The sequence below is a fragment of the Protopterus annectens genome, chromosome 7.part0 (genome assembly GCF_019279795.1).
Source record: "Protopterus annectens isolate FY-2018-M chromosome 7.part0, PAN1.0, whole genome shotgun sequence".
In the NCBI taxonomy this organism is placed as follows: domain Eukaryota; kingdom Metazoa; phylum Chordata; order Ceratodontiformes; family Protopteridae; genus Protopterus; species Protopterus annectens.
Genome location: NC_056739.1, coordinates 930,723,314 through 930,750,414, shown reverse-complemented (window position 1 = coordinate 930,750,414; position 27,101 = coordinate 930,723,314).

Genomic DNA, 27,101 nt, shown 5'->3' with positions numbered 1-27,101 from the left:
TGGTTGCTTAATCAACTCCACAGACCTATTCATTAATACAACAAAAAGTTCTCATTCACCCATTACTTTCAAAAGGAGCAATCAGATTAGTGGTAAGTGCTGGGGAGTTTAGCGGAAGGGTAGTGGTGACGTGTGTGTGCATCTACATGCCTTTGTGGTTGCATGTATGCAGAGTTTCATATGACCTCTTGTGTGTGTGTATTTGTATGTATGTGTCTGCCTGCCGGCATGGTTCCAGTAGGGGTGTTAGTTAGGGGGATAGGTAAAGTAAATGTGTGTGTGTGTGTGTGTGTGTGTGTGTGTGTGTGTGTGTGTGTGTGTGTGTGTGTGTGTGTGTGTGTGTGTGTGTGTGTGTGTGTGTGCACGCACGTGCACATTTGTGAGTGAGTATGTCTATGAGTGTAATCAGGTGAGAGGACTTGGGTGTTTTATGTAGAGTGCATGTCTGTGTGTGCATAAGAATGTCTGCTTGTGTGCGTTGTGTGTGCATGTGTTTGAGGGGTTTGCCATAGAATAATGAGTAAAGTCTTTAATACTGGGGGGATACTAGACACTGAGGATTTTTAAATGGGTATGTGTATGTGTGTGTTTCAATGTGTGTGGGTGAGTGAATGAGTGGAATGCCTGTGTTAACAGAATGCATGAGCTGCCATAGGTAATTACTGCAACAAGGAGTTAATTAGTGCTTGCAGTAATCACTGCATGATTCAGAGACATGTAAATTAGCCAGCAATGAGGTCTTTCCTCATTGTGACTAATTTGTCTATGAAGTGCTAATTTTCTTGATCAAGTTGAAGGGCCTCTTTGTTGAATACTTATGGCTGGGTTCTTTTTGAATCTTGGCCATTTTATTGGGAAGTAATAAATTCTGAATGAGGAGTCAGCTAAGGCAGAGGTGACCATGGATGTCAAGGTATAGCCAGCTTAACCAACAGGGATTATGCCACAGAATGGTTTAAAGTGGGGGAAAGGTTAAGACTATGAAGACAAAAATGATTTTGTGAGATTCTGTAGAATGGATTAATCTGAGCTGAATAGATGGGCTTAAAGAAAGGTGAGTTAGGAGTTGGGGATCAAATTAAGAGAGAAAATAAACTATGGGAATGGGTCAAGTTCAGACTACTTAAATCTATGGGCAAGGTTTTGAGAAGAGGCAAAATGTCAAAAAATTGGTATGAAGTCATATGTGGCTTCATATGGCTCTGAGCCTATGAATTAGCACAAAAAAATAAGACATAAAAGAGGTAGAAAGGAGGGGTTGTGATGTGGAGGAGGCAGCGTGCAAGGCGGCTAACAGAGGGCAACAAAGGAGGCAAGGGCAGCAAAGGCACAAGATAAAAGGAAGCTGGTGCAAGTAATAAGGAAGGAGAATAAGAACTTTTAAATATATTGCAGAAAGGAGAAAGTGAATTACAATCCTACCAGGCAGAGCACACTTGGAATCAAAATGAATAAATAAATACTTTGCATCATTTTTCACAAAAGAAAGCAACAGAGTATGCCATGCTGAGAAAGAGGTGTGGAAAAGTGGAAGAACAGTGGACAAACAGCAGGATATATATGGCAAGCAGTGAAAAGTATACTGATAGGTCCATAGGTAAGTACTAAGCTAGGTGCCCTTGTAGGCCATTGTAAGCCTTGGCAAATTTCCTTTTTGTGCTCAAATTAACCTATCCCACTTGGTTATAGATTGGCCTTACCCATCCCATGGTTGATAACTATATATTACCCCTAATGAGAATAACTGGGATCGTACCATAATTTGAGGGGACCCATGCATGGAAAAAAGCATTTAGAAGCTGCTATTGTCCATTAGTAGGACAGGGACACTCCTGGGGTAAATGCTCTGCTTCCCATCCATTGATCTAAGTTATGTTTGAATATGGACAGGGATTAACATTGTTTTATGTGGATGGGGAGTCTGTTCAAGAGTAATGGTATCTTCTGCAAGATAGACCTGATCACCCTTAGGTGGTATAAAATACCAAATAAAATGTGGCCAATATGCTGACAGAGCCCCTAACAGAGATTTGTAATAGAGCACTGGCAATACAGATATTCCAGAGGACTGAATGGCAACCAGTGTGGTGTCCTCATACATAAAAAAAGATTGGAAAAAATTGAAAGAACTATAGACAGCTGAGCTTGTCAGCAGAGACAAGAAGTAATTGAGACAGGGTAAGGCAGATTACTTTCTTTGAGCACAACAGTCTCCAGTACAGCAGGCCACATGACATAATGTTCATAAAAGATTTGAGTCAGACCTGATCCAGTTTTTTGAATGGGTTACAGATGAATCTATAAGGAAAGTGCTATTAGACGTCTGTCTTGATTTCATAAACCTTTGATCTCACATAAGGGGCTGATAGGAAAACTGGAGGAGTTGGAGGTACGGCCAAGTCTGACACTAAAGTGTCACATGACTGCAGAGTAGGGTATAGAGGATTGTGTTGAGGGAGTGATGCCAGGAAAACTTTAAATGACTAGTATAGTACTGCATGTGTTAGTTCTAAGACCTAAGTAAAAGAAAATCCTACAGTTACCCTCTAGTGCTGTGGGAGCCAGTCGCATTGTGGTTTCTTCTGGGCTAGGAGTCACTCTGTGGTATCTTTTTTGAACTATTCTGGTTCCTGATGCAAGGTCCACATTGGTGGTAAATTGATTGCAACTTCCTAGTCAGCTAACAGGGAGCAAATATCCTGGCCAAAATATATACCAGCCAGTTAAACTTCATTAAGAAGGAGCCTGGAGATGGTTCAATGTAGTTCAGTCCTTTTATTGGAATTCATTAGGCAGATAAGTGCTTTTTGAGAGAGTTTACAATGAGTGCTTATTTATACTGAATACTAATGGGCAGGCATTTGAATTAGCTCAACCCCCTAGATGTACCTTAATTATGAGAGGAACCTAGGGGGTGGTTTGGGTGTGGAGACCTGCCCATAATTATTAACCTTTCGGGTGCAGAATTTCTTAATAACAATGAGTAAAGTAAGGGGCCAGGTACTAACAATCGTGCCCTTGTTTATAAAATAGTAACTAAAATAGTACATAGAAAGGACCTACTCCTGTGGATTCTGTTCAATACAGTATATAAAAGTCAAGCATATTATTTTGTTCAGAGCTTCTTCATATATAAAACGGTGTGTACATGGATCCCATATTTATGGAGCATGTATTCAACATAATACATAACAAATATGAATGTTTCATCACAATTAAACATTAAAAAATAAAAAAATATGAAAGTGAAAAGCATATATAAATAATCAGTTTACTTTGTATTACATTGTTAAGCAAGCATTATAATTCTTTTGTGCTATTATTACTGCCATGTATTGCAAATAATGTATGGTTGCTGTTATTGGCCCTACATCCCATTACAGCATTTAGGGTTCCTGTTTCTGTTTTCCATATTTATAGGCATCTCCACCTGTTGCATAAGTACAGGGTTCACATCACAATCTGCTCTCAGTTGACTTCTCTATGTGGACACTGGCACTAAGGCAAAGAGCTTGACATCACCTGCCCTTAAGACTACTGTCAGAAGTACTGTGTTATTACAGTACAATGGGTTCAAACAAACAATCATGGCCAGGTACCAATCTCCCTTGACCTCTAAAAGGGTTCTGCATTCTAAAGCAAGCTCAGTACACAGTAAGACGGGTATTATTTTGGACTTGCTGAGCAATGCTGACCTTGACCAAGACCTGGCAGAATAAAGTTGTGATCCTCACTTAACGGCAGCTTTTCCACCTAAGATCTCTGTATACATTTTGACAAGAGGGTAGGAACAGGAGTAGGGCTGCAGTTTGCAGCAACAGCAAAAATAGGCCAATCAGGGAAGACACTAGAGAAAAAAATATCTTTAGACATGTCCTTCTTCTAAGAGCAAATTGTAGGGTTCTCCTTGTCTGCCATCTACTAGGTGGCACAAAAACATTCCATGAGGAATTCATTGACTTCCTCATTGAATCCATCTTGGATCAAGAGTACATTGCTGTGCTGGTGACTAAGGTATGCATCAGTGGAACAGTGCACTTGCCTATGAATGTAATTGTATAATGATATGAATTTAATTGTATAATGAAAGGTTTTAGCATTGCTCAGGATATTACCTCTGCAATGCATAAACCTGGGCAGTCACTGGGTTTGGTCTGTCTAATGTATCTGACAGGTACAAGTCAAGTGTTGGAACCATTTTCATGATCCAGTCATTAACTGGTCTACTTTGAGTTGGTTCTGCTTATCCATAGTCCCTATACTCAATAGTGACCTATTCTCTAATGTACTCCTTCAACTCTTATCAGAGAGGGATGCAATCTGACTGGATGCCCTAGCGGAGAACTATGGTAAAGCTGTGTCTCAGACATCTTACTGCTAGGCCCCAGGTTGTGACTGCCCTGTACGTACTATGAGAAGGGAACTATGGTTCAGACATCTTACTGCAGACATCTTACACTGACCCTGGATTTACTGTATGTACATAAACTATGAATCAGAAGGGAACTTCTGCTACATCCCCTTACTGCTAGGTGCCTGGACTGCCCTGTATGCATGAATGAGATGGGAACTATGGTTCAGACATCTTTTCTTTAGCCCCAGGTTGTCCTTGCCCTGTCGCATACTATGAGGGAACTATGGTTCAGACATCTTATCTACTGCCCCCCCCCAGTGACTGACTGCCGTATTACTATGAGAAGAAGGGAATGGTTTCAGACACATTATCTTTAGGCCCCCAGGTTGACTGCCCTGTATGCGCATTCATGAGAAGGGAACTGTGGTTTGATTCTTGTCTTCCTACTATGCATAGAGTTGGGTGCATGCTGGAGCATTGATGGCAATCATCTGGATGACAGAGCAATAAGACTGAGCTTGATGAAGATTAGGACATTTTTTAAGCAGAAGTGTTCCAATAAAAGTCAGATTTTCTGTCTATGGAAATCTTTACAGTGGCTAACTGACCAGCTGAGCATTACTTGGTGGTGATGAGATTATGCATTCCTTTCTATCAAGCAGAAGAGTTGTATCCAGTTCTGAATGTGAACCGACTTTTTGCTGGCAAAATTGAATCTTCTTCTAACTAACCCCAAAAGTAGTGTAATGTGTACTCCATTCCCATTAACCATGTCTTGGTTACTGTTTCATATTCCATTTTTGATGAGTTCACTCATATGTTCTCTAGTTTTTGACATGTTGTATCCAGTAATTTATCAAATCCTGGTTGCATCTTTTTAGGGCTGGAGTATTTCCTAAAACCATGAATGAGAGGCACTGGGTATCCTGAACCACAAGAAGCCAACTCTTGATACTAATAAATAACTACCACCCTATCGCTAACCTTACTTTTTGGTACAGGTTATTGAGAACACTGTCTGTTACCAAATAGTGGATTTATGGACCCTTTCCAGTCAGGTTTTTTGTACACAACATAGTCTTTAAACAGCTCTCATACTAGTTAGTAATCTTTTGGTAAGTGACCAGTGGTTCTATTCATAGTTGATCCTCCTGGACCTCTCTTCAGCATTTGCCACAGTCAAGCACGGAATTCTAATGGAATGATTATGATCTGATTTTAGTATCCCCACTATGGTTTGGACTGGTTTATGTCATACTTGTCTAACCACACCCAAACAGTGATTCCAGGACCAAATTCCTCATCAGTAACAATCTTTTTTGCAAAATTCCTTGAGATAGTATTTTGGGGCCCTTTATTGTTCACTGTGTACATACTTCTTCTTGACAATTTATTAAGGGAAAGGGGCTTGGCTTGCCACAGTTATGCTGCTGATACTCAGAATTACTTTTCCTGTCCATAAGAAGAGAGGGATTTGATTTAAATCCTTGTTGATGACCTTGAAGCCATACATAATTGACTCACTGAAAATTAATTAAAATCATACACTGCAAAGACTTATGTCTTGGCTTTTCATGCAACTCAGATATTCCTTTGCCCTGCCTTTGCCAAAACATACGATTAATGTTGGTGACAAATTTGTTAGTAGGGTGAGGAATCTTGGAATTAATATTAACTCGCACCTAATACTTCAAGAGCTAGGGTCAGCTGTCATTTAGTCATCTTGTTTTCAGCTTATAAACTCTAGAATTAAGTACTTAATTACTCAAGCAGATCTCTTGGTTGTTGTTCATGCCTTGTTTTTTTTCCAGACTGGTCTACTGCAATGCAAGAGCTCATTTATGCCCTTAACTATTATTGAAATCTTGTTTGAAAGAAAAAAATATTTTTGTATCATCTTTTAAAGAAGATGAATTAGATAAGGAGGGGAAAGCCACTACCTGTATTTATCAAAGAAGAAGCCATAGCACCTCTGTAACATCAGAATACTAATGAAAGTAATGCTGAAGTAGCTGAACTCCAGGTAAGGCATGTCAAAAAGACCTAGAGGAAATAAAATAAACTAAGGTAGAGCTAGAGAGAATATAAAGCATGGGATGAATGGGGAAAACAGAACAAGCTCACTTCATACCCTTACTATGAAATTAGAAACTACCTGCCCTACAGGGTAGCCAGTGATAAAGGAACAAATACTGAGCAGGTTCTTATCTCTAATGCTTTTTAAAACACTTGAAATTAAGTTGGTACATATCTACAGGTTGGTGACACACCTCTCAGACATACAGATTTGTGCAGAAATTCCAGATTTTTACTTTAATTCTCAATAATTTTCCAGAAAACCACAATTTTTATGAGGAACAGACTGAAATATAAAGTCACTAAATAATGACAGAGTTTCAGACTTCATGTCCTTCATAATGTACATGCCAATGTAAAACCTATAATTCGTGTAACTTACTAAATTTATAAATGCGATATTTAAAACTTGCCCCTATTTTGGGGCCTTTTACCACCCCCCCCCCAATATTTTTGCCTTTGTCCAGATTTCTTGTGCTAAGAGGTTGAGAGGTATTTTGATGGTCATTTAGGAATGATAAGACAAAAGCTAGGATTTTAGCCAGATTATAGTTGACTGTTGTTATGAAGGATGTAAAATGTTTTTGTGCAGCCTGTCAAGAAGGTACAAGGATAGTGTCCAACTCAAGATTCATAAGAGCCATGAGGCCATTTCTGCCTTGACAATATCCACCCTTAGGCTTTACCACTCTTTTCAATGAGGGCCAGGCCAGTCATACCAGAAGTGAATTCATGAATACCCATTCAGTTGTCCAGCCCTGTTTGAAAGGCAGACGGTATGTCACACTTCTTATTTTGGAGAGAATTTTTCCAGAAAAGGAGTAAGTGCTGCATGACAAATCTATTCCTCTTCATACTAGACTGTTTGATTTATAGATGATATAGGAGTCCTTGGACTAAAGAATCCCGTTAAACCTATAAGAAAGGCACAAGTCACCTCTACAGAGTTAATATGAAACTGAGCACAGGGACAAAGTCTCCAGTCTTTACTAGTAGTTTAAGTCTTTAAGAGCTTTGTTATGCTTCATCTATCATGGAAATCGTATTTGAACGAATAGCAATGAACATTCCAGGTCTACTTGTAAAACTGAGAAATTGCTATTGGTCTGTTCTGACTCATCTGTAATTATGCAACAAAAATTCCTCGGGCTCCTATTGGAATATCAAAAATGCAATTGTTCAAATCACTAAAGGTCGACCTTTAATGATTGAACAATTACATTTTTGAATGCGCCGAAAAATGTAATAAAAAAAGGTAAAGTAAAGGGTGTAGGCAGGGGGGGCAAGCCCCCCTGCACCCCCCACATCCCCCGCTACTTAAATATACCAACTCTGAGTTTACGCTACAGCATAGGAAAGAGAAACCTTCCCTTTCCTGTGCTTAACTCCATTAAAGTGCGATCTCGGAGTTGGCATATTTAAGTAGGGGGTGGGGGGGGGCTTACTCCCCTGCAAACAGCAGTTACTTTTGTTTCTTTTTTTTTTATTACATTTTCGAAGTTTTAGTACTTTGATCATATGGTGTCGACCATATGGTATTCGAAGTACTGAGACTTTGATAATGTAATATGTAACCAAATTCCTCAGACAGTAACACTGTGAAAAATTAATGCAAAGTCTGTAGCAAAGAGCTATTGCTATACTAGTGAATTACTTAAAATATGCAGATAACGTACGTGTGCTGATATCACTTCTAAAATATTTTTTTACAAAAGGGCAAGGTGTTAAATAAAAATAAAGATAACAACACAGGAGGCTCAGATGCAAAAGTTTACTAGTGTACACCAGGAGGCAAAAAAACATACAAGTACAGAGTTTTGTCTGGCATGATGCAGGAAGTACAGAATATTTTATAGTGTTTACATTCAGGTTTTGCCCACCTTACTGACATGGTTAGTCACAGGGCATCTACATCACTTTTACTAACAGTATTCTATTCATAAAGATTGCTGATGTTATATTTTTTAAAAAAGCTTTCCCTTGGGAATAATATAGCCTTGCAAAGCACCTGGTCAGTTATAATGTCTTTCTGTAAATGTTACTCCTTCAAGGTTTCAGGCCTGCTCGAATACAATAGTTGGTTCAGTCTTGTAATACACTTATTTGTTCTTCTTGCAACATTTTTTCAACAGCTGTGTCTTATCTTGGTAACATTTACAAGGCCAATTGTCCCAGAGGAAGGAAAAGAAGATTTTCAATGCTTTATACATTTAATTTCCTGACCCAGCAGATAATCATTAGTGAAAAACATAAGCTTGCTGAACTGGCTACTGCCAGGATCAGAGTTCAAATACACTGCAGTTCCAAAGCTTCAAGCAATTACATGTGAAATCATTCTTATTGCCATATTATTAATAGAATAAAATGCATTATATACTATTTGCTTTTTAACTAGCACTTTATATATGTTCAAATACATATTTTTCTAACATTTTCCTCCGTTTTAATACTTTTATTCTATTCTGAAATATAAACAATGTCATTTCATCCCATAGCCTTCTCCTTTAAGGACTTTCAACAAGGTAAGTCATTTAGTTTATACTTCGGAAAGAATTTCATCTGAAATTAATTTTTCTAACTCAATGTCTTGGTACAAAGTTTCAGTTACAGATATATCAATAAAATCTTTGATCAATCTTTTCATGCAGGGAATCCCACAACAGACACATGCTCCTAATAGGAGTAGACCCACACAAATAGCAATCAAGATGTTCATTAGGATAGAACCCCACCCACCAAACAGACTCTGGAAAAAGTTCATCAGTGGGTTTGGGCCTGGTTCAGTCATGGCCGATACCTGCTGTATTACCTCTAGTGGTCATTAATTTCATGTCGATTGTCTGGTATAAACTCACAGCATTCTTCTTTGATAAGCGAGCACGTACCACTTCTCGCCGCTAGGGTGAAGTCAAGAGCCATTCGATTTTGTAGCACAACAGTTCTCATTGCATTCAGTTCATCAGTCACTAATTCGAGAGCAGAAAAAGTTGCATTACTCATTACTTCGAGAAGTTTCAACAGCTTTCTCAACTCCCAGATCGATTTGACTGCTCCATATGCTGGAAGTATTCCAGCCCAGGATATTACACTGTCACTCAAGTCCATATGAGGCAATTTTTCTTTGTTTTTTACAGAATGATGGTCTTTCCAACCAGCTTCGATTTGTCCCACTGGATTTACAGGTTTTCCGATTGGACCTTCAGGTTTCCGGGCTACATCTCTCACATTTCATATCTTACCTAGAGGTAATTCTGCAGTATGTCTTATGGCCGGAACCAGATAACCCAAAAAACAACTGCCGGACCAATTCTCAGGTAGCCATTTGTATGCCTTTTTCCCACAAACAAAATAACAGTTTTCTACTTTAGTACTGATGCGGGTTAATTCTGAATGAAACATTTTCTTGTCTATAATAGACAGTTGTTTATGCAAAACAGGATTTCTCTGCACATCACTTAATGTTGTTTTCATTAAACTCAAATATGAATCATAATTAGTATAACAAACAGTGCCTCTATCTTTAACTTTAATATAGCATTTATAAGATATGGTTATATTACAGTTACTCCAACCCACTTGAAGTGTATCATTCTTATAAAAACATACAATTCCCTTCTGTGTAATAGGCAAATACAATGCAATTTTGTCTTGTGATCTTACAGATCCTGTATCAAAAAGTAAATTCTCCCAAGTCTCATTTATCCCCAAGGGGACAGCGGACATTAACAGTCCTCCATATGCTGTTGGTATAGCAGTACAAACCCAGCAATTTGAAATGTTCATAGTCTCTACATATACACACTTCATAGCTAGGTATGTGTTAAAGTTTGGATGCCAGTCTCACGTCTCTCCACTTTCACTTGTGTGGTTACATGTAGGAAAAACCACAACAAAAGGAAGGTCATCACAATCATAGTCAATAAAAGAATAGTCAACAAGATGATTAAACAACATCTTTGGGGTTGATCTGTATTTTTACTCGTTTTGCTCTTGGCCATCCTGCCTTTGTTGTGTATCAGTCCCAAAATGTTTATCAAGTTGAAAATTCTTTACCGGTTTACAGTGCATCAGATGGCCCCAGGACGACCTCTCAGCAACTTTGACTGCAGTAGGCATTGCCAACAGTACCTGGTACAGTCCTTCCCAATTTGGACTTGCTCAGTTCTTAATCTTCGTAACCTTCAGCCACACCCAGGTGCCCAGAGTCAGCACTGCTTCTAGCGGTCCGGTCTGTCTTTTAGCTGAAAAAGAGTTCAACTGCAAAACAGTTTTATTTGTTAACAGTTTTCTCATGTAGCTAGCTAATGAGCTGTCAGTCTCTAGTTCTGCAGGCATGAGAGCTTTCCACTGTGGCACATAATATGCCCTTCCAAATATTTCAAAGGGAGTCAAACCCTTTACATTTGGAACTGTTCTCATGTTCAGCAGTGCCAAAGGCAGACAGCAAATCCAGTTTTTCTGTGTCTCACTCACTAGCTTCCTCAATTTATTTTTTTAGAATTCCATTGTACCTTTCCACCAGTCCTGCAGACTGTGGGTGGTAAGCACAATGATTCTTTAAGGAGATTCCAAAGAATCTCCCAAGCTGGTGAATCGTCTGATTAACAAAATGTGTCCCATTGTCACTATAAATCCTTTCCGGTATGCCGAATCTAGGAATTATTCCTTTTACTAGGGCTTTTGCAATGGTTGCTGCATCCGGATTTTTAGTTGGAAAAGAAGCTTCTACCCATTTGGAAAACATATCTATAATTACTAAACAGTATTTTTTCCCTTCACATTTATTCAATTCTATGAAATCCATACAAATAGTGTGGAACGGATATGGTGGTGTAGGAAAACTCCCATGCTTGGGTTTGAATGCCCCTTGTGCATGATGTTTGTTACAAATATGGCATGCTGCACAACATTTTTTTGTATAATTTATGAATCCGTATGTTTGGAATATTTGATTTACTAACTGTACCATCCCCCCTGTTGAGACATGGCACTGCCCATGGCTCAACAAAACTGCATATCTAAACAAATTAGACGGTAATATTGTTTTTTTCTCTTTGGAGACATACAGTCCATTTCCGAGGATTGCACCTCGTTTCTCCCATTTTTGTTTCTCTGCTTTCGTAGTTAGTGTCTGCATTGTTTTTAGCATTTCTAGATCTAAAATCTCAGAGGGTTGTAATTCCTCGGTTAAAAGTAAAGTTTCTGAGTCTGAGGCTGCTTGCTTTGCAGCTGCATCAGCTTTTGCATTTCCTTTTGAAATTTTATCCTGTTGTTTTGTATGAGCTAAACATTTACAAATAGCTACTTTAGTAGGTAACTGAATAGAATCTAATAAGTTCAAAATAAGTTGCGCATGATTAATCGGTTTGCCATTAGATGTTATCATTCCTCTATTTTTCCATTGTTGCGCAAAAACATGCACTGTAGAGAAAGCATACTGACTGTCAGTATATATGTTCACACATTTATCTTTTGCTAGAGTGCAAGCCCGTGTTAAGGCTATCAGTTCTGCTGCTTGAGCATATAGGTTATGCTGTAAAGGTTGGGCTTCTAAGATCTCTGTATCTGTAACCACTGCATACCCTACTAGATTTTTCCCTGTAGGACCCCTTCTGCACGAGCCATCCATGTAAAATGTCACCTCGGCATCATCCAAGGGCATATCAGTGAGATCTTGTCTGGGCAAAGTTGTTTGCTCAATTTCCTGCAGGCAGCTGTGTGGCGTGCCATCCACAGGGGTTGGAAGTAATGTTGACGGGTTTAATGTTGTACAACATTCAATTACCATATGAGGTTGGCTCAGCAGTATGGTCATACATGAAAGATGTCTAGCAGGAGATGGATATGCTATTTTTTCTTGCAGTAAAATTATCGTGACTGCATGAGGCACTTTCAATGTGAGAGGGTGGAATAACACCACTGAGGCCGATGCCTGTACTGCCATTGCAGCTGCGACCACTGCTTGTACACAGTGAGGCAACGACCGTGCCACTGGGTCTAACTGTGATGAATAGTAAGCTATGGGGTGTTGCTTATCCCCATGCTGTTGCATCAGAACTGACGTCATATATCCCTGTTTACAATCTACGGTCTGAAAGAATATTTTGTGGTAATTCGGAAGTCCTAAAACTAATGAGGAAGCTATCAATTGTTTTAGTCTGCAGAAAGCTGTTTCTGCTTCGGGTATCCATTGTAATATATCTTGTGCTGCCATTGGTGTTTTATATATTAAATCAGCCAGTGGAGCAGATTCTAAAGCATAGTTTGATATCCAGCTTCGACAAAAATTAGTTGTTCCCAAGAAGGACATCATTTCCTTCTTGGTCGCTGGTTTAGGTGCTTGTAAAATTGCTGTTTTTCTGTCTTCATCTAATATTCTACCTTCATTGGATATTACATATCCTAGGTATCTGACTTGTTTTTTCCAAAGTTGTAACTTACTCTTGTTTACTTTATGTCCCTGTGCTGCCAAAAATTTCAATAATGCTATCGTATCCTCCCTGCATTGATGCTGGGTGGTGGCTGCTAGCAAAATGTCATCTACATAAAGTAGAATCTGACTACCTCCTGGTGGGGTAAACCCTGCCAGGTTGATTGCCATTTCTTGTGCAAATATCATTGGACTTTCACAATATCCCTGTGGTAGCTGAGTATAGGTATATCTTATACCCTGAAATGTAAATGCAAACCAATACTAGCTATCAGGATGTATAGGTATTGAAAAGAAAGCATTGCTTATGTCTACTACAGTGAAATATTTTTGTTGCGGCTTTAAATCGTTCAACAAGGTGTGTGGGTCTGGCACTGTAGGTGCTCTAGGTATTATTGCATTGTTTACAGCTTGTAAATCCTGTACCATCCGCCATTCCCCGTTTGCTTTTTTATCAGGAAATAGAGGGGTATTACATGGTGAATCAAGAGATTCTACCAGTACTCCTTCCTTGACTAATGCTGCTATTATAGGCTTGATTCCTTGCTCTGCATCTTTCCTCAAGGGGTATTGTCTTTTTTGTGGTCTAAACGCTGATTTTGGTGTAATAGTAACTGGTCCTGCTGTTTGAATAAGTCCTACATCTGATTTGCCTGTTGACCAAAGAATCTTTGGTATGTCACACAAGGCTTTTTCTTCTTCTTCTAATAAGAATGCTAATCAGCTGTCTTCACTAGTTTGTAAGTGTACAGCTGGATGTGTCTGTGTTAGCCAATTCAGTTTCTGTTTTTGTATTCCCTGCTCTGATAATTCTAAATCAGTTTGTTTTTCCCATCTTGTTACTTTTTCTCCTAAGTCTGCCCATCTCACATCCTTATTCTTTGTCAGGCTGACATGTGGTAGTCGATTAGATTTGTACAGTGTCATGAATTCCTGAGGTAACGAGCAGCTTACCACACTGTTTCCCTCAGAATCCCAATACAAGGTTCGTAATACTAATCTGTTAGCAGGATTTTTGAACAACTCTTGCTCATATTCTTTATCAGGTTCTGGCATGCTACAGTAGTATAGAGTACAGTGTAACAAATGCTGTTGGTCAGTGTCAAGGGAGGGGGCCTTACTGATGGCCACATTCATCAGTTCCTCGGTTACTGCCCCTGGACCAGTCGTAACTAGGTCCTGGCTGTACCAGTAAAAAGTCTCACCCTCCGGTCGCACCACAAAAGTATCCATTTGTCTTTGTGCCTCCATACCCTGCATAGTGGGAACTACCACTATGCCAAATATCTGCATAAGATCTCTTCCCAGTAGGTTTACTGGACATTTTGCAGAAACTACAATTTTACTTTTCTGAGTCATACCTGAAACAGGGTCAGTTATTGCTATATCATGGGAGAGTGGCTCCCTATATAGCTGTCCGTTTGCTGCTTTTACTAATATATAATCAGGTGATTCGGAATATTCTGGTAACTTGGAGGGGTGTATCAAAGTCCGTGACACTCCTGAGTCACACAGGAATTTTACTTCCCTCCCCTCCACCAGAAGTGTGACTTCCGGTTTTGTGTCTGCCAGATAGAGCTCCAAGCTCAGTAATGCCAAATCTAAAATTTCACTTTCTTCATCCTCTACATCTGCTTGCACTTCCTCTATTCCTTCTACTACATTTACATTTGTCCTTTGTTTGTTAATCTTTCCTGATGATTTCTGACTTTCATCACTATCATATAGTCAGTCCTCATCACCCTTACTTTCTGTAGTCACCTTTTTATTTAGCCTGCAATCCCTTGCTAAATGTCCTTTCTTTCCGCACTTAAAGCACTCACCTTTCTTTTTTCTCTCTTCAAAATCTTCTGACCGTTTGTCAGATTGTCTATTTCCCTGAGCATTTTTCTTACCCTTTTTACCAGACTGTACTACAAAAACCTCAGCTCCGTCTTCAACAGTAAAAACTTGTGTCTTCTTTTTCTTTTTACTATTAAAGTGTCTTTCAGCATGTCTAGCATATTCAAATAAGGCTTGTAGCCTACTTGTTCGATGATCTATCATATGCTTCGTAATGAAGCTACTGATAGGTGCAATGCAACCTTTCAAAAACGCATTTTTCAGTTGCTGTTTATACGAGGTATCATGTGTCTGATTTTCAGGAATAGCCATACCACTATGGTTATTAAAACATTCCAATAATCTACCATAATACCCATCTACAGTTTCATTCTCTTGTTGTATGCATTGGTTAATGCAAGTCCAATCTGCTCTAGGTTTCCATTTTTCGGAAATTCGGTCTGTAAGACCTTTCACTCTGTTGTCTAGTTCTGCGTCACTATGTGGGAGTGGTTTAAGCTCTGCATTACGAGGATTCCAGGTGCCACAAATCATGTGCCAATCTGGGCCCACAATTTGTCTAACTACCTTTTCTACTTCTTCCCCATTCAAGTGGTAACTTAGTCTCATACCTTGTAAATCTTGTAAAAACTTTGTGTAATTAACTTTTGGATGAGGGATTCCCTCTGTAGCTTTCCGAATATCTTCCGGTGTCCATGGTCTATATACTAGAAGAGTTGGGTCCTGCCCTTCCTGTCCTGCCTGAGGATTTGGTACCTCGATTAGTGGACAGATTTCTTCCTCATTTTCCTCTAGTGTGTTTTTCCCTATTTGATACAAGTCTGTGTCCCCAAGTGTTTTACGTGTCCGGGACCTAGTTTCAATAGGATCTCTAACAAATGGTTTTAGTGTTCTTGTGACATCAGGATAACGTGGAGGTGGACCAGCTTGTCCTCCTGCTTCATATCCTGAAAAAGGCATCGGAGGGGGTGGGGGAGGAGGAGCCGTCGCTATTACCATATTATTATCCTCTTTATCTAAAAATAACGTCTTAGCATTTTTAGTTTTTTGTTCCCTTCGGTTTACTTCCTCAATCCACCTGTGTGCGTGAGGAATGCCTAATCATTGTTGTTTTTTTGCCTGACCTTCTGCGTCAGATTTAAGTTGTTTTAAGAGTTTAACTAATGAAATTTTATCCAATTTACCATCGAATCCGTATTTATCAATCCATTTTGTATAATACCTAACATTATCAGCCCGTTGTAATTGCATATATTTTGCATCCTCAGTTAGGGCCGGATCTTGCGATGTTTTAGTGCACTGATTTCCCATATCAAAAGAAAATGTTACGTAACCCTTTTCACCACGTGGTATTTCAGTTCCTTATACAGTTTATCTAGAATGACTGCCTACCTTATTCTGTTTCCCTGATCTCTGACAAAATATACAGTAATTTCCTTTTGTCCCTGATCTGCATAACAGATCTTCTGACAATAGTATTTACTGCAACCTAGTCCCTGATCTAAAACAGAAAAAAGGCAAATATCTTCCTACCTGAGCCTCCTGAGTCGACCAGTTCGAGACCGCTCTTTGGCCGCAGATCAGAAAGTGGCCAGCCTCTCAAAACGACAATTCAGTCGGAGGTCTTTTTTATTTCAAGAAGAACCATTTCGGTAGCTTCTCCTGCGCAGTGTTCGACCACCGGTACACTCTGATCTGTAGCTGTCTGAGGGTTTCTGATTCAAGAAGGACCAAACTGTTAAATAAAAATAAAGATAACAACACAGGAGGCTCATATGCAAAAGTTTACTAGTGTACACCAGGAGGCAAAAAACCATACAAGTACAGAGTTTTGTCTGGCATGATGCAGGAAGTACAGAATATTTTATAGTGTTTACATTCAGGTTTTGCCCACCTTACTGACGTGGTTAGTCACAGGGCATCTACATCACTTTTACTAACAGTATTCTATTCATAAAGATTGTTGATGTTATATTTTTTAAAAAAGCTTTCCCTTGGGAATAATATAGCCTTGCAAACCACCTGGTCAGTTATAATGTCTTTCTGTAAATGTTACTCCTTCAAGGTTTCAGGCCTGCTCGAATACAATAGTTGGTTCAGTCTTGTAATACACTTCTTTGTTCTTCTTGCAACATTTTCTCAACAGCTGTGTCTTATCTTGGTAACATTTACAAGGCCAATTGTCCCAGAGGAAGGAAAAGAAGATTTTCAATGCTTTATACATTTAATTTCCTGACACAGCAGATAATCATTAGTGAAAAACATAAGCTTGCTGAGCTGGCTACTGCCAGGGTCAGAGTTCAAATACACTGCAGTTCCAAAGCTTCAAGCAATTACATGTAAAATCATTCTTATTGCCATATTATTAATAGAATAAAATGCATTATATACTATTTGCTTTTTAACTAGCACTTTATAGATGTTCAAATACATATTTTTCTAACACAAGGTCCTTCTAAAACTGCAGAAAAAAATAGTAAATTACAAGTGAGACAACTGAGAAAGGAAGCCAGAACAGTTATACCACATAAATGTTCTGAAGTCTTAAAGATATTGAAGTTTCTGTACAAAGTACATATGCAGAAGAAGTTAAGGCTTCTACAGTATGTCTTGAAGTCAGGATAGATGAGGAATTATCAATATAGTAGAACCCAAAAGTAAAAAATGTAATAAGGAAATGTGTACTCAGAAATAAAAGCATACTTTCTGAATTGTCTGGAGGAGTCAATTTAGTCCCAATTTGCAATTGTAGAAAATACTAGAATTGCAGCATCAAGCAGTTAAGCATCAGGTACATACATTACTCATATCTGACATCAGAAAAGAATCACAAAATCAGTGGACGTTTTGCAGCTATTTCAGAAAAATCAAAAGCATAACCATATTTGATTAATATGTTGTTTCCTGAGTTGATAAACTGAATGATTCCAAATGGTCAGAAATCTATCCTTACCCAATTATACAAACAAAAGGCTATTGGTAAATACTATTATAACTGAAGTAATGGAAAATAAGGCATTTTCTTCATCAGATGAGTTATTCCTCCACAGAGCACTGTCTTTTGGTCTTCATTAAGCACCTTAATCTTTCCCCTTCCTTTCACCCTAATTAATGAGCTACACCCTACTTTTGCTGGCAGCCTGCACTTTCTTAATTGCTCTTATCAGCTACTACTTTTTTGACTCTGCCTCTTTGCCTTTATCGGCAGTTCTTTGTTGGTTTGCTTCTTCTCTTTTCCATGCCATGAAATTTTCACTAACTAATAGACAAACAACTTCTAATTTGAGGATTAAATGTGATTAGCTTTAAAATCAGTTAAGAAAAAGTTATTTTTTCATTTTTCCAAACTTACTTTTCCCTAAATACCTCAGTCTACTGCATATCTCATACACCTTTGTAGTCACATGCTCATGATACACGTACAGCTCTTCTTTCACCTCAGTAAATCAATATAATTTTATTGTCCATTCCTATATAATTTTCAGGCTTACAGATATTTTTTTCACTCACAGCAGCTGTACCACAGTCTAAGCCTGCTCCCTTTGCTCATCCTACCCCTCTATTCCCACTCACCTTCACTTCATCTAAACTTATACCATTCAATGCCCAACCCCCTGAAACAAACCAACCAACCAAATTCAAAGAGAAATCCAACTGGCCTAACTCCTCAACTTGCAAACTCATCACAGGCCCACCTAACTCACTTCTCCCAATCTAATCTAACAGAAATAGCATATAACTTCCATCCAGCTAACTCTGTCTTCCCCTAACTCATGTATAATATGCTACTCCACCAGTCTACTCTCACAGTTATACTAAACATAGTAACCATTGTCACATCCTACCACACTCCCCTTCCTCCATCACTCTGTTCACTGGGATTATAGAGCTCGGGAAAACAAGCACCCAACCATCATCTACAAAACTGCACATAGTCTCTACCCATTAAGAACTCAGGCCCTCTTAAGATACAGCTACATCAAAGAGAATGACTAGACACATCTATCAGTATCAGATCTAAGAGAAAAATATAAAAATGGCACAACTTTTCTCACTGCACTTCCACTCTCCCATTCTGTGGAGACATCCATTCAAAGATTGGACCATCCCTTCAAACCAACCAAACCTCATTTAACCCATCAGCTCCCACCATTACCAAAATATAACACATTAATTATAAGCACAATCTACTATTAATGTACAGAAAAGTCAGAAGCATCTACAACAAAATTCAAGATCTCCATGTATGCATTGCAGCAAAAAACCCAGACATTCTAATCATCACTAAAATTTGGCTAAAACCAGACACTAAAGATGAAGAAATCCTTCCTCAAGATACAATATTATAAATCGTAGAGTACACAAAAAAGCTGGAGGAGTTGCAATACATTTTATAAACACACACACTAAACATCACCAGATACCCACTGAGTCACCCCAGCTATCCCAACACAGAAATATCTATTATCCTTCTGCACCAGAACAAACACAAAACTATTTGCATTGCTGCCTTATATATTCCCCCAGGTAACAACATGCCCATTCTTAAATATCTCCTTCAATGGTTTTCCACTAATGTAAATAAAGAAACAATTGTACTTGGGGATGTGAATATAGACTACATGCAAACACTGACTCCCCCCTACCCTCACTATTAACCTACTCAGTTTCACTCAGGTAATCAGCACACCCACTAGAACTGACAAAAACAGCAACAGGCACTCACTATCAGATGGATCCTTACCACCTCACTCTAAAAAATAAACACCTTTAGCTGTCTCCCAGACAACATCAGTGACCATCTCCCCAGATCTATGACAAGACAAGCTAGTCACGCCCTCAAACATACAGTATTAAAACAACATATTAGTACATAACTCTTTAACAAAGACATCTTTATAAACTACCTCTCCCAATTCAACTAATACTCTAAAAAGCCTACCACTAGAAGATGCTGTCACCCATTTTTATACACATTCCTTAAGTTACTAAATAAGTTAGCTCCCATTAGAATAAAAAGAACCAAAAGTAACCCTGCTCCATGGCTCAACAAAGTAGTCAAACAGCTCATGCTAAATAGAGACAAAGCCTGAAGGAATTGTATAAAGATAGAACACCACAAAAGTGCCAAAGTTTTAGGCAACTTAGAAATCAATGTAAACGATAGGTCAAAGTAGACAAAATTACATTTTTTCACACACTTCAAGACAAACCTCACCACAATCACAAGCAATTCTGAACAACCATAAAAACCTTACTATACCCCTGTCAAACCACCACCCATCTCCTGCCACAAGCAATGACACAGACCCCATATCCACCCAATTCAACACACACTTCATTCAATCTGTCCTCTCTTTACTAGAATCGAATCCACCCCCCATCTTTCTGTCCCCACCAGTAATACTCACAATACCCCTCTCTTTTCTTTCCACCAAATACCTAACCCAGATGTATCAAAAATTACCTTCAAAAACTAAAAACTACTGCACTAGCTGCTGACAAACTCCCACCCAAGTACCCTGTTATCTGCAGACATCCTGGCATACCCCATCGCAATACTCATAAATAGCTCTGTCACAGAAAACTACATACCCACTTTCTGGAAAAATCACATATTATGCCATTTCACAAAGGTGGATCAGCCACATACCTCTCCATCTACTGTGCCATTGCAATTCTCTCCCGTTTGACCAAAATCTTAGAAAGATGCATACAGCCCTAACTCCTAACCCATCTCATAAACAACAAACTACTCTCACCCACACAATATGGCATTTGACCACACCATAGCACACAGCAGCTCTGCTTAGTTTCCCAGAAACCATAAATACTAACAGAAGCAATAGTAACCTAATATCCTCGCTGTTCCTGGATCTGTCAAAAGCATTTGACACAGTATCCCACCAACTCCTAATCAATTAACTATCTTCCCTATCACTCTCTCATTCAGCTCTTTCTGCAGCCATCTCTCCAACAGACAACAAGCTATAAAATGGAATCAGGGCATATCCCCCTTCCTCTCTGTTTCTGTTGGTGTACCACAAAGTTCATTTCTAGGCCCTTTCAATATTTTCACAAACAACCTGCACCAAGCCAGCAAACCTTCCACCCTTCCACCCTTAGTACAATATGCTGATTATGCCACCATCACCTGCTCAGTCTCAGCCCTTCCACTACTTCAACAAATAACTCAAGACTCCTTCACGTCCATAGAATTATGGCTAAAGGCTCACCAACTAATCCTAATTGCTGGGTGAAGAGATGATAAAATCAGCAAGCAAAGGAGAGTACTATTGTTGCAATTGACTTTGTCCTTAGGTCTTGGTGAGTACCTTCATGAGGAGGACCATGTTGTTACAAAATCTCACCAAGATGACACTGACATATAGACTGTATTTTATGTAGTATATACCATGGACAGAAGGTTAAATAATAAAAAAGACTGAGTGCACAAATTCCAGGATAAAATAGTGCTCAATCCTGGTGCCAGGACTGGAAAAAATAACAGTGTAGAATCCTCAAGACATGGAAACATTCCTACAATGGGGTTAGGCCAGGGTCAGGGGAGGATGGTCCCCCTGTTGTAGAAGGAAGCAGTTGTCCACAATAAATAAAAACCGCCAGGCAAAAAAAAAAAAAAAAAAAGCCAAAAAAATGATAAAGCGGACTATTGAGGATAAGAAAGAAATTATGTCCTGTTGCTATTATAGAAGAAGCCCAGAATTTCCAGATAGAAGATATTCAAAAAGAGTAAGAAAGAAATTAGAGGAAAGGAAAATATTCGAACAAGAAAAAAAGTCAAAAGCTTAAAATGCAGATCTGTGTTAATTAATATAACAGATTCATGAAAAACGTTACATAAATCAAGAAACACTGGGCTGTTTGGAAAAAGAACCGACTGAGGAAGTGAGAAAGCATAAAGAACAAAATCTAGACATTTTTGAAAGGTATAAAAAAAGAAACATGGACATGGGAAAGAATAGGATCTGATATGGTGTAATATTTATGCAAAGGAGAAAGCCAAACTATTTGATACAAAAAAGCAGCTCCAAAGCTATTTAAAGAGAAATACAGACAAGGCACCCATATATGGAACATTTGGGTCTATATTAAAACCACAAAGGTTTACTTACCTGAATACCTAAATGCAGACACATATTCCGCGAACCGCAAATACAACGAATGCCCTAAACCGCGAAATTCAAAACCTCTAACCGACATAGTTGTCATACCCTACCGCCCACTACATACTACCTACCCAAACAAACTAAATAAACCACATACATACACTAATCAAAACCCTACTTCTAACCCTACACTAAATCTTGCATATACCACCATGTATGAACTTACCTTAATCCGCTCCCTAACCCTAAGGTCCGTAACTATCGCACACTTACCTTAAGAAGCTATACCCAAACAAGCTAAATAATCCACACACATACACTTAACAAAACCCTACTTCTAACCCGGGTCAACTTTAATTAATCGAAAGCGGAATCCGTTGAATACGAATCCGTCGACACATAAACAGCAAAAGTGCGATAACATCAAACACGCAAAACCGTGAAATTTAAACATCGAAACCGCAATAGTCGGCCAACCCTACCGCCCGTAACATACTACCTACGCAAACACAACAACAAAAAACACATACATGCACTAACCAAAACCCTACTACTAACCCTAAATTAAAGCACTAAAACCCCACTTGTAACTCTACACTAAACCCCACATACACAACTATCTATGCACTACCCTTAACCCCTCCCTAACCCTAAGGTCCGTAACTACCGCACACTTAGCCTACAGAACTATACCCACACAAAGTAAATATTCCACACACATACACTTAACAAAACCCTACACTAAACCTTACATGCATTACCTATCTATGCACCTACCTTAACCCACACCCTAACCCTAAGGTCCGTAACTATCGTACACTTACCTTACAGAGCTATACCACAGACGGGCCAACTATGACAATTCGACATTTCCGATTTTGCTATTTAGTGCGTTCAAAGTTTTGCTGTTTACGTGTCGATGGATTCGTATTCGACGGATTCTGCTTTTGTTTAATTAAAGTAGACCCTCTAACCCTACACTAAATCTCACATGCATTACCATCTATGCACTTACCTTAACCCGGACCCTATTAACCCTAAGATCCGAAACTATCGCACACTTACCTTACAGAGCTATACCGCAGAAGGGCCAACCATGACGATTCGACATTTCGGATTTCGCGCTTCAGGACAATCGATGTTTTCGCGGTTCGATGAAGACATGTCAGCATTTAGGTATTCGGTTAAGTACACCTTCGCACTTTTAATATAGACCAAAAATTTCACAATGCAAAAAATAAGATCACAAAGGCGGAGCATAGAACAGAAGATTAGTAAAGTATTAGTTAAACAAATAGAAGATGAAGTTATGAAATACCTCTTAAGTGAAGGATTTTGTGTAGAAATTCTAACACAGGTTATGTCACAACATGATGGAATAATGAATCCTCAAAATAAGGAGAAACAGTTGGAGTGGGAGACATATGAAAAAGAAATATGGATGTGGGAAAGAAAAAGAGATTTAATATGGTGCAATATTTATGCAAAGGAGAAAGAAAAAGTAATCAGAACAAACAAATAGCACCAAAGACTTTTAAAGAAAAATACAGTTAAAGGCATCTGGATATGGAAAATTTAACAATCTAAAAACATAAGAAAACAAAGGATTAAAGGAGAAAAGAGCCCTAGTAATGGAAAAGTTAAAGAAATAGAAATGGAAATTATGGATTACATGCAAAGTAAAGAATTTAGTGTAGAAAATCCAAGTCTGGTAGGATCACACCATGATGAAACAGCTAGTTCCCAAATTAAGGAGGACAGGTGAAACGGGAAGCATCTGATAAGCTGTCATAGGAAGACACTTTGGAGCATTCAGCAGAAAACCAGTAGGAATGTTCATTTGGAGTTGCATAGCAAAGGAAGTAAGAGGAAATAGTGGCAACTCTGATGCAGTCAATGTTCTGGGGTGATAGAACAGTGAGTTCCCATATGAAAGAGCAACAGATGACACAGGATGAGTATGAAGAGAATATGTCATAGGAAAATATTCTGGAACTTTCTGTAGAATTCCCACAGGAAACAAAGAATAAAGTGTGTGCCCTAAGTTTAGAAGAAAGTGATTAAGGGAAGAGTTAGGTTCATAGGTGGGTATTTGGCTATCTGCCTGAGGGCATTTATAAGCCTAGCCAGAGTGTGTCGGCTTTCGCAGCTCCATTGATTAATTAACTAAACCTCTGTCAAGCAGAGCCAATGAAGTGATCCCAAGGGTGTATTTTCTGTTACCCATCCACTCGTCAAGGCTTCTCTTGAAGAGTGTTAGTGAGGGCCTCTGCCTAATGTAGTTAGGAATTTTGTTCCAAAGCATGGGGAGTCTCTGTGACAGGAATCTATGACTCCAGCATGTTCTATTTATTGTTGTGGTGAGGTGTAGCTCACTAGAGCGCATGGCTCGCTGTGACTTGGGTTTCTTTAGGTGGAGCATGTCCATCAATTCTGAGTTGGACATGGCTTTGTAAGTCAGGCAGAGATCACCTCTGAGTAAGCGATATGCCACTGAGTACAGCCGGAGTTTTTCAGTCGGGCTGCATAGGACATATGTTTGAGGCCAGTAATCCTCTTGGTGAGGTGCTTTTGTGGACTTTCCAGCTGTTGGAAGTGTCTTGTGAGGTACATCCCAAATGGGGCATTGTACTCTATGATAGGTCTGATGAGTGACAAGTAGAGGGGCACTATAACCTCTTTATTCCTAGATGTGAACCCCTTAGTAATTAGATGGGCCACATAGAAGAATTTCCTAACTACTTTGGCAATATGATTGTCTAAGGAGAGATTACTATCTACCTGGATCCCAAGATCTCTTATTAACTCTGCTGTATTAACGGGGCTGCTGCCTATGTGGCAATTCGTGGGTGTTTTGTTTTTCCCAAATGGGATGACTATACATTTTTTGGCATTTAGCTTGAGGCCATGACTTTGACACCAGGTGTCTGTCTCAGTAAGGCCTTTTTGAAGGATGTCCGTGTCAGCCGGAGAGTCAATTATGGCTCCCAGTTTGCAGTCATCGGCAAACTTGGTTAACCATAGTCCTCCTGTGTTTGCCTGTACTTCTGAGAAATATATGCCGAACAGTAGGGGTCCCAGAACCGAGCCTTGCAGGACACCACTTGTGACTGGTTTAGAGTTGGACCTGGAGCCCACTATTCTTACTGTGTGAGTTCTGTCTGTAAGCCAGTTGGCAACCCATCTTGTGACGTAGGGGTTTATGTTCAGACTGGTGAGTTTTTCTATAATACCCGAGTGTGGAATGGTGTTGAACGCCTTGGCGAGATCATGGTAGGCTGTGTGAACCACCTTTCCCTTGTCTATGGCCTTGGTGACTGTCTCAAAGAAGTCAGCCAGGTTTAGTAGGCATGATCTGCCCTTAACAAAGCCAAACTGGGTTGGGTCAAGTGTTTGGAGGTTCCCAATATCTTTGTTAATGAGTTCCATGATGATGAGCTCCATAGCCTTGCAAACCAGGCTAGTCAGGCTTATGGGGCGATAGTTACCAGGGTCAGTTGTGGCAACTCCTTTGTGGAGCAGAATAACCATTGCTGTGTGCCATTCTATGGGCACATAGCCTGTGGAGAGGCTGAGGTTGAACAGCGTGTTTAGGTGGGGGGTTAGTTCATTCTGTAGTTTGTGCTAGACACAGCTTGGGACACCATCTGGCCCCATTGATGCTATGTTTTTGGCTTTTGAAAGGGCTGTTTTCATCTGTGCTTCTGTGATTTCTGGGATACTACACTTTTCCAGTATTGTTGTAGGCCCTTTTGAAGGTGAGAGGGAGGTGAAGTTTGCACTGAATCTATCTGTCAGGATGTTGGCAATATCAGTAGGTTCAATATATTTTGTGCTATTTTGCACTAGCTCAGAGCATATCTGTGAGTTGCTACTTAGATTCTTGACATAGCTAAAGAAGGCGTTGTGGTTATCTTTTGAATCCTTGGCTATTTTTCTTTCGAAGTTATCCTTGGATGATTTTATGAGGGACCTTAGTTTCTTACTGATACTGATCAGGGATGTCTTTTCTTCTTGGGATTTGCTTTTTTTCTGAACTAGTTTGCTCCTTTTGTTGTATAACCTGTTTATGGCAGGGGTCCACCAGACTGGTTTCCTTCTCTTAGGGGAGTGAGTCTTGGTTTTACTAGGGATGGCATGATCCATGCTTCCTTGTAGGTGCTCATAGAGTGCAATTGTAAAGGATTCTGCATCTTGGGCAGTGTTATCCTTTAGCGTGGGGGCTGTGAAACTTGCCACCTCTGCCTTAAGTAAGGTGAAGTTTACTTTAGAAAAGTTTTTCACTGTGGTTTCCAGGGTTGGGGGTGGTGGTGGGGTGTGGACATCCAGGGTGATTAGTTTATGGTCTGATCTAACCAGTGACGGGTTGACCTCTGGTACGGAACACCTGTCACCCATGTTGGTGATGACCAGGTCCAATATGTTGTGGCCTCTGGTAAGGGAGTTTACCAGCTGATGCAGGGCATTTGAGTTGATAAATTCCAGGAAGCGGTGAGCCTGGGAGTTTGTACTCAAGTAGTTTTCCCAGTTAATGGTAGGGTAATTGAAATTGCCCGATATCAGGGTGTTCGGTAGGACCTTCATGTTTTCCAGTGTCTCCAGAAAGGCGGAGTGGTGGTCCTGGGTCATGGAGGGTGATCTATAGCAGGCCACAATTTGCATTGCAGATTTGCCTGATGTCAGTTACACCTGGATGATTTCAGAGATATCATGCTGCGCCACTAACCTGGAGGTGTGGGTATCCTTGATGAATATGGATACACCCCCTCCTTTTGTGTTTTGGTCCATGTTCTGTGGCCGAAAGGTGTGGTATGAGTTGTAGCCCAGTAGTGCTGGAGTGCTCTCTGGAGCCTTGAACCAGGTTTCAGTTACTGCACAGATGTCGACGTTCTCCATACTTAGGAGTGCTTTGAGAGCATGCATTTTGAGATTTAAACTCCTGGCGTTGAGTAGCATAACCCTCATTTTTTTACTTGTGCTGTTTATGGAGGTGGGTTTGAATTTTGAGCCTTGCCTAAAAATGGCACTATGGGGGCAGCAAGAGCCTTGGCCAGTATTCGAAAGCCAAGGGGTGACAGGTGCAAGCCATCTCTTGCAAACTAACGTGGCTTGTCGAGCATGTCATCTCAGGCTGACAGACACTGGATCGATTTAATAGATAGATAGATATATTAAAAGCGATGAAAGAAATAGATTACAGAAATTCAAGAAGACCCAAAATGTTAGAAGTTTAATAAAACAAATGAACACAGTAAATGAGACTATAAAC